The 12,696-nt window shown below is 42.8% G+C and overlaps 1 long non-coding RNA gene across 3 annotated transcripts in view; it reads left to right on the top strand.

Annotated features, from left to right (window-relative positions):
* LOC138266389 (uncharacterized) overlaps window positions 1-12,696 on the top strand; it is a 517,771-nt gene that overhangs the window by 264,139 nt on the left and 240,936 nt on the right. For all 3 annotated transcript variants that reach the window (XR_011199495.1, XR_011199496.1, XR_011199497.1), the window contains exon 3: window positions 11,046-11,089. This is a non-coding gene — a long non-coding RNA (uncharacterized lncRNA). The remainder of the gene's footprint in view (window positions 1-11,045; window positions 11,090-12,696) is intronic.

Genomic DNA, 12,696 nt, shown 5'->3' with positions numbered 1-12,696 from the left:
AGTGCATGGTGGGGGCGCACGTTATACCTAGCTAAGTAAACTGTGAATTTCAGTTTTTGTACTATTATGTCACCTTAACCAGTCTTCAGTGAATATCTTATATATATATATACACACACACACACATATGTGTGTGTGTGTGTGTGTGTGTGTGTATATATATATATATATATATATATATATATATATATATATATATATATATATTTGTTTATTCTTTTTTTTTCCAAATCATGAACTCCTTAAATGAAGCTAGATCCTCACCAACGCGAACAAGGCTACGGCCGAAACGCGTTGGTGAGGACATATCTTGCTAACAAAATGTTGTGCAGCGCGCACCAGGAGTGTCCGTGGAATTTCTTCATTTAAAGAGTTCATGATTTGAAAATGTGAGGGGCGACTGGAGCCCCACACGGACCACCGTGAAATGAGCCTCTGAACTCCGGGTTTTGGTGAAGTTGTTTGATATATATATATATATATATATATTCACTGAAAAAAAAACAAGGTTACAGGGACGTTATAGTTAAGTTCAGATTTTACATACACAAAACCATAGAAATTAAACAGTTATAGTTATACATATGTCAAGAAACTATAATTCGTACCCTAAGGTAACTATAACTCGCGCCCCTGCCATGCACAGTTTTCTCATCAATAATGTTTACAAATGTTACCAGTTATATTATGGTGTTATAGAACATGTTTTTCCTGATGTAATATGTGTGGTAAGTAGCAGTGCAGGGTGAGGGCGCAAGTTATAGTTACCTTGGGGCACGAGTTGTAGTTTCTTGAGATACGTATAACTATAGCTGTTGAATTTATATGGTTTTGTGAATGTAAAAACTGAACCTAACTATGATGTCCCTGTAACCTTTGTTTTTTTCAGTGACTTTCTAAAGTTTTTTCAATTCTATTTCCTAACTATATCATCCCTGTAACCCTTGTAAAAGTAAGCAATATTTATTACCTTAAATTAATACAACCCCAGCCACAGCTTTTGGCCATGTGTGGTGGGAGTTGGCCGCTGGGTATTGCAATCAGAGAGGGGCATGCAGACCCGCACCTCAGGCCAATTTTGGCCCTGGGGACCACATCCCCAGTAGCCCAGGCAATTACTGAAAGGGGGCAACATGGCCCCCCTCTCTGGGCTGAATTTTGCCTCTGGACCCCATCCCCCAGGGCCTGACCAATTAGTAAAATGAAAGGTGGGCTGAGTGGCTCCTCGGGCCGATTTTGGCAAAGATGACCCCATCCCCCAGGGCCCAGTCAATTAGTAGAAGGGGAAAAGGGCCGCGTGGCCCCCTTCCTGGGCCAAGTTTGGCCCTGAGGATCCCATCCCCCGGGGCCTGGCAATTTAGTTGAAGGGGAGGTGAGCTGCGTGGCAAACAACTATGCCCTGATGGTGGGCACATCGGGACATAGGGAGTCGGCCCTGGGGAGTGGCGGACCCCAGGGCCATTAATGGCTACAGGAAGAGGGTTGTGTAGCCCCCTCCTTTCATTTGCAGGGCCTGCCCCAGGGAAGTGCTAGTACCTGGGGTGGAATACAGTCCAGGAAGGGGGAGCCACACACCCCCTGTCCCTTTTTGATCATTCAGCCAGGTCCCTGGGGGGTGGGTCCCCCAGGCCGTAAAAAGCCCTGGAGTTGGGTCCGCAAGGCCCCTCCTCCCCTAATATTTTATTTATTGGCCTTGCTGCAGGGAGGTGGTGGTCCCCGGGCCGTAAACAGCCTAGGGAGGGGGGCCACCTGCATCTCCTTCCTCAAAATTTATATGTAAATTAGTCCCTGGTACCTGGCCCACCGGGGGCTGAGTTTAAACAAGCACAGAAGACTGCACTTCGTTTTTCTTTTACATTTTACCATGATCCACGGATCCTCTGTGGTTTTCGTGTATGTAAAAAAAAAAAAAGTATTTTTGGCCCAGGCGGGGGACCCCACCACCAGGCCTAGGGGAGCAGGGTATTCCTACCCTGCCCCCTTTTCTTTTCTTTTTTTTTTACTTTGTTTTTGGGGCTCAGCTGAGTCCTAGTCCCAAAATGACTGCCAAAATTTCCTGGTTGAAAGTTGGACAGCCAATCAGATCTTAGCATGAGATCTGTCGGATTTGTGGACCCTCTGCATCCCTAGATATACAATTTAGTTTCTTCTTCAATTGCTCGAAAATTACCGAACAGATTTACACCAAATCACAAAAAGGGCTCTTTCTGGACCAAAAGCTGGCTTTCTGCTAAATTTGGTACAATTCCGTCCAGCGGATTTGGCTGTAGTCGTGTCTGAAATCCCTATGGGAAATTGCATGGGGAAAACATGCTTAGGGACCCCTCTTTTTTCTGCGCCCGCTTCATTAATCACCCCAAATGTTTCCAAACATCAGCAGAAGTGAGTGGCAAACTAGTTTTGAAAATTTAATGAAGCTTCGTCTAGGTCCTAACTATAACTACCTACTGGCGATCGTTAAGGTTAGGACCATTTTTTCCATAAACAGAGCGTTTTTTGTTTTGCCAATAACTTTTGAGCCATTTGACGAATCTTCATGAAATGTTCAAATCTTATATTTTGATCAGTTCAGCCGCTGTGTCGCTTGGGGCGATCCGTCAAGCGATGGACGAGAAAAAGGGGGTCCCAAAACACCTTTTCCCCATTCTATGTCAATGTGATTTTTCAAATGTTTAAACTTGACTACAGCCCGAACCGCTGAATGGAATTACACCAATTTTGGCAAAAAGCTAGCTTGTGGTCCAGAAAGCATGCTTTCGTGATTTGGTGTAAATCGCTTCAGTAGGTTTGGAGATATTGGAGTTTTAAAAATATAGGTATCTAGGGACGCAGATCAGCCATGGATCCAAATGTCTCTGTGCTGATATCTGTTTTGGCTGCCAACACTTCAACAAGGAAGTGTTGGCAGCCATCTTGGACTCTAAGTCCCACAAAAAAGTGAAAAAAAGGGGCCAGGGTAGGGTCACCCTGAGTCCCTAGCCTTGGTTGAGGGGTCCCTCATGGACCCCACAAAGGCTAAAAATCATTTTTTCCTGGATTTTCCCAACATAAAAAAAAAGGTCTGGTTATGGTTAAAGTTATTTTAAATAACTATAACTCGCGGCCTAAGGTAACTATAGTTCACACCCTGGCCATGCACTTCTAGTTACCCCAGATATTACAGCACTCATGAAAACTTTTATAACGTCAATAAAAATATTAATAAAACATTGGAAGTCAAATTATCGAAGAACTGTGCATGTCAGGGACGCGAGTAATAGTTAACTTAGGCTGCGAGTTATAGTTACTTGAAATAACTCTAACTGCTGAATTTCTCTGTTTTTTTGTGAGTAAATTCAGAACCTAACTATAACATCCCTGTAGCCTTTGTTTTTTTTAAGTGAACATATATATATATATATATATATATATATATATATATGAATATGAGCTTCAAAAACACATTGGAAGGATTTGACAATCTAAGAACAGGAATTGTAAACTGATCAATAAGTAGTTTACATAATTCTCTCCATGTGTTTCTGAATGGCTCAATGTCATCAGTTCAAGGGTCTGCCAATGACCCAATTATATATATATTGTACCTTTATACCTCTGCACCCATTTGATGAACGTGTATGAAACTTGGTAGACCTGCTGGCCCCTTTTCATTTTGGGAGGACTGTAAGTTTTGCAGCGTTTGGCCAAGGGGGTGCAAATTAAAAGGGGGGTCCCAAAACAGGCTTCATATCCACTGCATTTTCCATAGACTTTTGTATTTTGCATGGAGGAAAAACCATCAGATGGATTTTTATGGAATTTGGCAGTATTACGTATTAGGGGTCACAGATTATTCAATGGGTTACTACAGGTAAGTAAATAACTATTAAGTTATAATGTCTTTCAACTTAGTGATATCTTGTAGCACAATACTACTTAAAAATAGCAAGAAAGTCCAAAAAATAAACTAGACTGCATATGTACAGTTTCAGATTTACTACATGAACAACTGAAAGACCCATTTAACGTCACATGCTAATGGAAACCTATGAACAAATACATAATGAATAGAATACATCTTCATCTACATACATTTTCTTTGAATGCTCTCTGGAACTCAAAATTGTGCCGAACAAGCCAAATAAAAATCATCTTCCTTATGTACTCCCGTGCAACAAATGGGAAAAATAACCCAGCAGTGAACTACACAAACTACTATGTGGAGGGCATGATAATTGGCGATTAGGAAAAATAAATAATCTTAATTTTTATGACAACAATAACTTTGGGCTTCATATATAGCATAATCCTACTAAATGTAGCACAGAAGTTCAAAAAATAAACTAGACTGCATGTGTAAAGTTTCAGAATTCCTTGATGAACAACTAAAAAACACATTTATTGTCACATGATTCTGTAAATTAATAAGCAAATACATAACAAATTTAATTGATTAAATGAAAGAAATCACATTAAATCTGATTGCCACTCAGTAGTTATGGTTAGTTTTCCCAAATATAGGATTCGTGGTATATTACCTCCCTAATAACTTTCCACCCATTTGAGGAATCACCACAAACCTTTCCAGACCTATAGCATTTTCTACATTTTGAGATGATGTAAATTTTTGTGGTGAATCATTAAGGGGATGCAAAGATAAAGGGGGTCCCAAAATGCTTTCTCCACCATTGTATTTTCCATAGACTATTGTATTTGATGTAGCGCAAAAACAGCTTAATGGATTTTCATGATAGTATTATACATTATGGAGCAGAGATTATGCCTTTTGGGTACGGCAGTTAAGTAGCTTAAGTATTTTTTAAGTTATAAGGCATTCAAACTTAGTGACATCTGTCACTGCGGTACTTTTGCAGAATTTCACTACATTTTGTGACACAACAGTGGTACATGGTCGTAAACGTATTTAAAAATAGATACATTTCCGTACCTATTACCACTTTAATAAAGTGGTAGTAGATAGGAACCTACTACTTACCTGTATCTAAGGCCTTAGCACTGAACACAGTCAAAGTGTAGATAAAACAATATGGCTGCCTTTTCATAATCAAAAACAGCCATTACCCAATTATATACTGGCTTGTCATTGCCATGTACCATTGTATACTGCATAGTGATTACGATATACCATGGCCCAAAATATAACTAAGGCCTAGCTGTATTATTGGATTGCGGTGCCTTTGGGTCACTCATGGTGTTGCATGGACAATGCAATACTTAAGCCAGATTTATAAAGGAAAGCAAGGCCACCATGCATGGTCCTGCAATGATTGGTAAATTTGGAGAAACACAAGGCAGCGCAATTCACTGTTTTATTTTACTCCACGTACCATAATTTACATTGCTGCTAAATTTCACATATCTCCTTATGCCACACCACTGTAGCCACTCCACTGTATGCTGTTCCACTCTACGCCACTCCAAACTATGCCTCTCCACTGTACGAGTCTCCATTCTGTGACTCTCCGCTCTACATTATTACACTGTATGCATTGCCACTGTACGCCACTCCAGTCTACATCACTTCACTGGACACCACTCAACTTGACGCTTCTTCACTATACACTATTCCGCTTTACACCATTTTACTGTACCCCACTCTACTGTATGTCTCCCCACTCTACAGCACTCCACTGTTCGCTATTCCACTGTATGCTGCTCCAGTGTATGGCACTCCACTCTGCGCCATTTTATTCTACACTATTTGATTGCATCCCACTCCAATATACGACACTCCACTGTATGGTATGACACTCTACCCCATTCCACTGTGCACCTCTCCAGTCTACACCACTCCATTATATGTGACTTTACTGTACGCTACTCCACTATACACTATTACACTACTCCACTGTACAACACTCTGCTCTACGCCACTCCACTTTATCCTACTACACTGTAATCAACTCCACTCTACATTACTACACTGTCTGCAACTCCACTCTACGCCTCTTCAGTGTATGCTACTCTGCTGTATGCCAGTCTGCTATACAATACTCCAGTAAATACTATTACAATCTACCCCATGCCACGTACACCCTTCCAGTCTACACTACTCCATTATATGCCACTCCACTGTACGCTACTTCACTATACATTATTGCACTCTACGCCACTCCACTGAACAACACTCCACTCTGCACAACTCCACTTTACGCTGTTAAACTGCACACAACTCCACCCTACGCCAGTCAATTCTACGCTATTACACTGAATGCAACTCCACTCTACTCCTCTTCAGTGTACACCACTTCACTGTCTGCCACTCCACTATATGCTGCTCTAGTATATGCTATTTCAATCTACGCCATTCCACTGTATGCCACTCCACTGTATGCTACTCCACACAATGCCACTCTAGTGTATGCCACTCCATTTTACCCCACTCTATTCTGCGCTATTCCATTGGACGCCATTCCACTGTACACCACTTCACTGTATACTGTGACACTCCACTCCACCCCATTTCAGTGTTCACCAGTCCAGTCTTCACTACTTCACTATATGCTGCCGCTCTGTAAGCTACTCCACGTAATGCTATTCCAGTCAACGCCACTCTACTTTTCACCACTCCACTCTACACTATTCTACTCCACACTATTCCACTTTACTCTATTATAATCTACACCACTCCACTGTTAGACCGGGCAGCTTTTTGGCATGTCTCCCCTCTCTTTTTGCCATCTGACCCCCTGTTTTTATGGTATACTGGACTCTGTTTTTGCTGGTTGTCTCTGTGCACTTTACCACTGCAAATGACTGGTGCTAAAGTGTGAGTGCTCCCTATATAAATTGTACTGTCGATTGGTTTATCCATGATAGGCATATTTGATTTACTGCTAAGTGCTTAGTAAGTGCACTAGAGGTACCCAGGGCCTGTAAATCAAATGCTACTAGTGGGCCTGCAGCACTGACTGTGCCACCTACATAAGTAGCCCTGTAAACATGTCTCATACCTGCTACTGCAGTGTCTATGTGTGTAGTCTTGCACTGCCAATTCAACCTGGCAAGTGTACCCACTTGCTAGGCCCAAACCTTCAATTTTTGTATATGTAAGGCACACCTAAGGTAGGCCCTAGGTAGCCCCATGGGCAGGGTGCAGTGTATGTTAAAGGTGGAATATGTACTGATGTGCTTACATGTCCTAACAGTGGAATACAGCCACATTTGGTGTTCACTGCTGCAAGGCTTATCTCTCTCATAGGTTAACATGGGTGCTGCCTTTAATTATCGTTAAAGTGCAGTTTCCCTTTAAGAGCAGATAGAGATATGGCGTTTGGGGTCTCTGAACTCACACTTTAAAAATACATCTTTTGGTAAAGGTGTTTTTTAAATTGTTTGTTTGAAAATGCCACTTTTAGAAAGTGGGCATTTTCTTGATTAAACCATTCTGTGCCTCTGCCTGCTTGTGTATTCCACATCTGGGTCAGACTGACAGTTCGGCTGTTGTGAATTCCCTCTAGAAAGTGACACACCAGGAACTGGGGGGTCTGCAAGGCCCCCCCTATGTTTTTTTTTTAGTAAGAAGCCCCAGGGAGGTGGTGGTCCCCGGGGCCCGGGGTGGTCTCTGCACCCCCCCATTAATTTTTTTATTATGTTAGCCCCTGGGAGGTGGTCCCAATGGCTCTGCTCGCGGTACAAAATGGCATGTTCTAATGAGTCTTCTCAACAGACCCAACATTAGTAAGAAATTTAACTTCTTAGACAGGTCAAGGTTGGACAGATGCCATCAGCCCCTAATACAGCAGATCTACCGAAAGCACCTGTTTACTGCCCGTTCCCTCATCATCCTCATGGCCCACCCAGATCCGGAAATGTGGAGCCCGTCCTGCTTCTCAGTAGCGCCTGCTTCTAATGCAACTCCATTGCTAGCCTCTTTCTACCCATCAATCTAAGTGGGGAGGGTGAGTGAGTGAGTGCAACCCTCGCTGCTGACATATGCACTGATGTGCAGGTCAAAAGTTCAAATTCTGGCAAGGCTAACAGAGTGGTTCATCCTTCTGAGGTCAGTAAATTAAATTGAGTAACCGTGACGTTTATTCACAGCGCTCAGAAACAGTAGAAGCGCAATATGGAAAGCTATTTTAAAAAAGTCGCCCTTTAGTGATCAGTGCCACCTCTCGTTCCACCCAGCAGTGCCAGCTATTCACTAGTGACTGTTGCACTATCTGCCGACATCTAACACTCCCCTCCAGCAATCGGGCTACCCTCATCTCCTGCTCTTCAGACCGGGAGCTCCTCTCACTGCCATGACGCAGGCTTCCCACTCTGCTTCCCGCAGTGCCAGCTTCCCATACTGCCCACCAGTGCCTACTTTCTCACACTATGCCATTGTAACTCACTCACACTTTTCTCTTTCCAGCGCCGGTTCTCATCCTTCCCCAGAGTCAGCGATGCCAGCTTCAAACACCTCTCACCAGTGCCAACTTCTCCCACAGGCCCCACTGCCAGCTTATCCCACTCTCCTCAACGTTGGCTTCTGCCACTAGCTCAGCAGTGCCAGTTTATTACCCCCAATACCAGGTTCTCGCATTACTCCCGAATGGCAGCTTCCTGCATTGCCCAAAAGTGCCAGCTTCACACGCTACTCACGGTCCCCATCCAGCCACCTAATTCGTTTGAAATGGGAATTCAGCCTGTGCCCATTCGATCGCTGGCTTCTCTGTAGGGACTAGCAGCTAGGAGTGCCACTTCTGTTGTAATAGTGGTGGGGGCTTTGCAGGGAACGGCATAGGTCAGTTAGGCGCGTGCAACCAACAAAAGAAGCCAATGCAGGCAGGGGCGTACCTTTAGTTGGTGCAGCAGGTGCAGTGGCACCGGGACCCAGAAGCTTAAGGAGGGCCACTGAACTCTGCTTGTTGCTAAATTTCACAAGTCAAACAGCGGCAGGGTCCCTTTTCCTTCCTTACACTAGGGTCCTTGACACACTGGCTGTTCGCAGCTGAGGGTAGGAGAGAGACCCGTGTTTGGGGGAAGGGGGCGTGAGTAATTGATTATTGAATGTGTGTGTGAGTAACCGTGAAGGGCATCGCATCTGATTGGCCGCCGGCAGAGGCCGCTTCGGGACAGCGCGAGGCCACTGGGGCACTGACTGACAGATCTGGGTCAGCTGCAAGCAGGTCACCAATGCTTATGTCACGGGGCCAAACAGAACATGTGTCCTAATGGTGGTGTTTCGAAAAGATGAACCTGGCCCCAGACGGCAGCGGAGCACTGTACATGACCAATATCTGAAAACACTGCAACATATTGGTACCTTAAAAATGAGGGCAAAGGGCAATACTTGAGCGAGTAATAGTACAGAAAAGGTCAGAAACACAGCGTCACGGGGGTGGGGATACAGTCTTGGATGACAGAAAGTTTATGAGAGGGTAGGCATAGCTGCCAAGATCCCAGATTGCTATGTGTAACACTTTCATAATTTCAGTGCAATTATGAGTGACATTTCAAGGATTATTTATGGGTGACACTTTCTCACAAGCGAAATCATGCGATGAAGACGAGGGAACCATAGAAATATCGTAATATATCGAAAATCCTATGCCTTCCGTTGTACACCCACGCCACCTTGTGGTCTTTGATAAACACTACGCGGAGCTTACCTAGCAAAGTGAGAAACTGGAACAAGATTTACCGCACTTTAGGACACAGTTCTTTTGCGCGACAATTACAGGCACTGCGGTAATGCGGAAAAATGACTGGATAAGCAATATCCTAACGTAAGATGCGTGACACTTGGCAGGGCTGTGTAGGTTTGCCTTCCAGACAGTTCCTCCATTTCAACAATAAAGGAGCCAGTCTGAGGTGCAAAGTGAAGTTGTGTAAGAGTCACAGATCATAGACAGATATGTCTGTCGGCTTGGGCGTTGTTTCTGAGGCTTCTGGTTTCCATCTTAGGTTGGGATGTATTGTAATGTATTGTAATAGTATTTATATGATCCTAGTATTGTGGGTGAAGGCAATAGCATTCTGATTGGGCCCGATTCACAAAATCTGTCTACTTTTTAGCCTCCAGTTTAGAAGTGTGCATGGACATCTGCGGATATTTTTTCAAGGTGGGTGGGGCATAATTTTAACGTGGGCCGCAGTTGTACTAGTGCAGCTAGCGTAACACTACGGTGGCTGTAGTGTTACGCTGACTTGTGAGCCTGCACGCCAGGCTGTACCTAAATCTGGTGGGGGCAAGTTGTCCGTCCCCCCCGTCACCCGCCCACCGCGGACACCCATGGAAGTGCATGTTACCTTTTTTGTGAGGGTAAACCAATGTTGGACTTCACAAAAGTTGTTTTTCTCTAATAAAAGGATTTACCTGAAGATTTTTATGTGGGTAAATATGATCTAGCAATGCACCACAGTGGAAGTTAAAGCTAGAACTGCCTGCAGGTGTTCGCACATCAATAAATTTACACATTTGTGGGTATTCACAAACGTTTGTCCAACCTCTTCAACCGCCAACCTTATGTTTACTTCAGCAGTCTGTAAGAAAATGTCTGGACCCACAGTCGAGCATGCATGTACTTTGTACACGTCTTTCGAAACAGGACCTTTTACACTGCATTACTCCATCGGTTCAGAAACTGTGCCCATTCTATTTTTTTCTGTTTTAGGCATAAAACCACTGTACTGACGTAATTGGCATCATAATCAATAGTTTGCATGACAACAGGCCCCTACAAAGCCAGAAATTTGGAAAGAGTGAAACACACAGGTCAGGCAGTCTCCGCTTGACTACCCACCCTTCTGTTGTATATTGGTGTGGAAGCGTTTTAAAAAGTCAAGAAAACTGATGCAATAATGTGCAGAACTAAAATGTAGGCTTTAATGAAAAACGAGTTCTTTTAAATGCAAAAATTGTAGTAGGCAACCATATTTACACATACTAGGCCCAAATAGCTAAAGCAATGCATGTTATGGCAAGCTGATCTGCCTTAAGAATGCTGATCTCACAAAATGTTATTTTCCAGAACTTCCCATGGACATATTTTTCATGATGAATAACAGTTGCATAAAATGTGTTCATTTAACTTTGCTAATGTTTTTATTTACAGGAAGAAGACTTAACTAATGAATAAGGAACTTGTCACTTAGGGAGGTAATGTAGAAACTTATACTTGAAGATGCAGCTTTTCTAAAGTCAATGAATGGTGTGCCCGACAGAAGTATAAACATTGTACTTGGTAAGAAATGCTTCACTCAGCATTGCTATCTCTAGACTATTGTATTCCTGGTGAGAGAACAAAGTGTGATCTTCTTCCCAGGAGGGCATTCGAAGCTGACTCGCTGACTGAAGAAAGAAAAGGCAACATGTTGCAAAGGCTTAGATTGTAATGTCTATGACAGTGCATGTCCCTAGAGTAGGTTACCACCTTCATTCCTTTTCCCACAGCCTCTTTACCTGCATCCATGCTGAGACTCTACTGAGTAAGAAACTCAGTAGAGTCTCAGCATGGATGCAGGTAAAGAGGCTGTGGGAAAAGAACTTCTCTTTATGGAAACTTCTACTTTGATTGGTTATTGCCTTACTGAGTTGATATTTGATGCCGAAGCTTCATGATCTCCCTCCAATTGGAACTCTTTGTGGGTTCTGACAACCTTTCAAACTCATCCCTAGAATATGGATTCTTTCCTTTATGGAACATGCTTAATGCATTTATTATGATTTATTGATTGCTCATTGATTGCTCATTCTGATGTGATGGATTTATATGCTGACTCAAAGAGAAATACTCAATAAAACCCTTGAAACCCACATCAACTCTCATTATTGGCTGAAAATAGGCTTGAGACTGTGACAATAATGTAATCTGATGTACAGCTTCTGGTTATCTCAGTCAATGACAAAGATCCATTGTCCTTGTGAAACAGTGAAGATTTCTCTCCAGATGAAATGTAAAATCTTTCTTGTAAACCGATGATATAACTGAGATCCCCGCTCCAGCAAAGTTGGTATTGAGAGGACAGTTTATGTTGTGAGAAAGAAGAGCTGTAATTAACTGCTCTGATTTATAGGGGAATGCCCATGTCCCATAGCCCAAAGCCTGAATTGTGAAGATTGACAAAGTGCTGTTTCGAAGGCAGTGGACGCCCCCGCGATGTCACACTAAAAATAGTGCTGGGAAAAACTTGCTGAAAAAGATTTCTGAAATAAATAAAAAGTTTGAAAAACTTTATTAAATGAAAAGTGCAAAAGGCTGAGCAAAGACTGGTAATAAAAACGAATGAGCTGTTAAATAAAAAAAAATTTGGAAGATTTCCCTAGGCCCAAGGTTGCAGTAGAAGAAGGACAGTGCACTGGTACTACAGATACCGCACCAACAGAAGAAAATTATAGTGGACTAAAATTGAAATCTATGTTCTGTCCAGAAAATAGCACTATGTCACCGGAAGTACAGATTTTTGAAGACATGGTCTTAAGAGAACTTGACCTACTTAACAATACAAAAAATGTTCTTTAAGCATAACTGCACCCTGGATGAATTGAAACTATATAGACATTGCCCCACAATGATAACATCATTATTAAACCAGCTGATAAAGGAGGTGGGATTGTAGTGTGGGACAAGACTAGGTATGAAAATGAGGTACTAAGATAACTCAGCAATCATGATCAGTACCGCTCTATTTCAGAAGACTCTACAGAACGTCTACAAGGTATCATCAACGAGGCCACTAACAAGACATTAGTGAATGGCTGAATAT

The sequence above is a fragment of the Pleurodeles waltl genome, chromosome 11, assembly GCF_031143425.1.
Source record: "Pleurodeles waltl isolate 20211129_DDA chromosome 11, aPleWal1.hap1.20221129, whole genome shotgun sequence".
In the NCBI taxonomy this organism is placed as follows: Eukaryota; Metazoa; Chordata; class Amphibia; order Caudata; family Salamandridae; genus Pleurodeles; species Pleurodeles waltl.
Note: the sequence above shows the minus strand (reverse complement) of the source record. Positions and strands in the feature narration are given on the sequence as shown.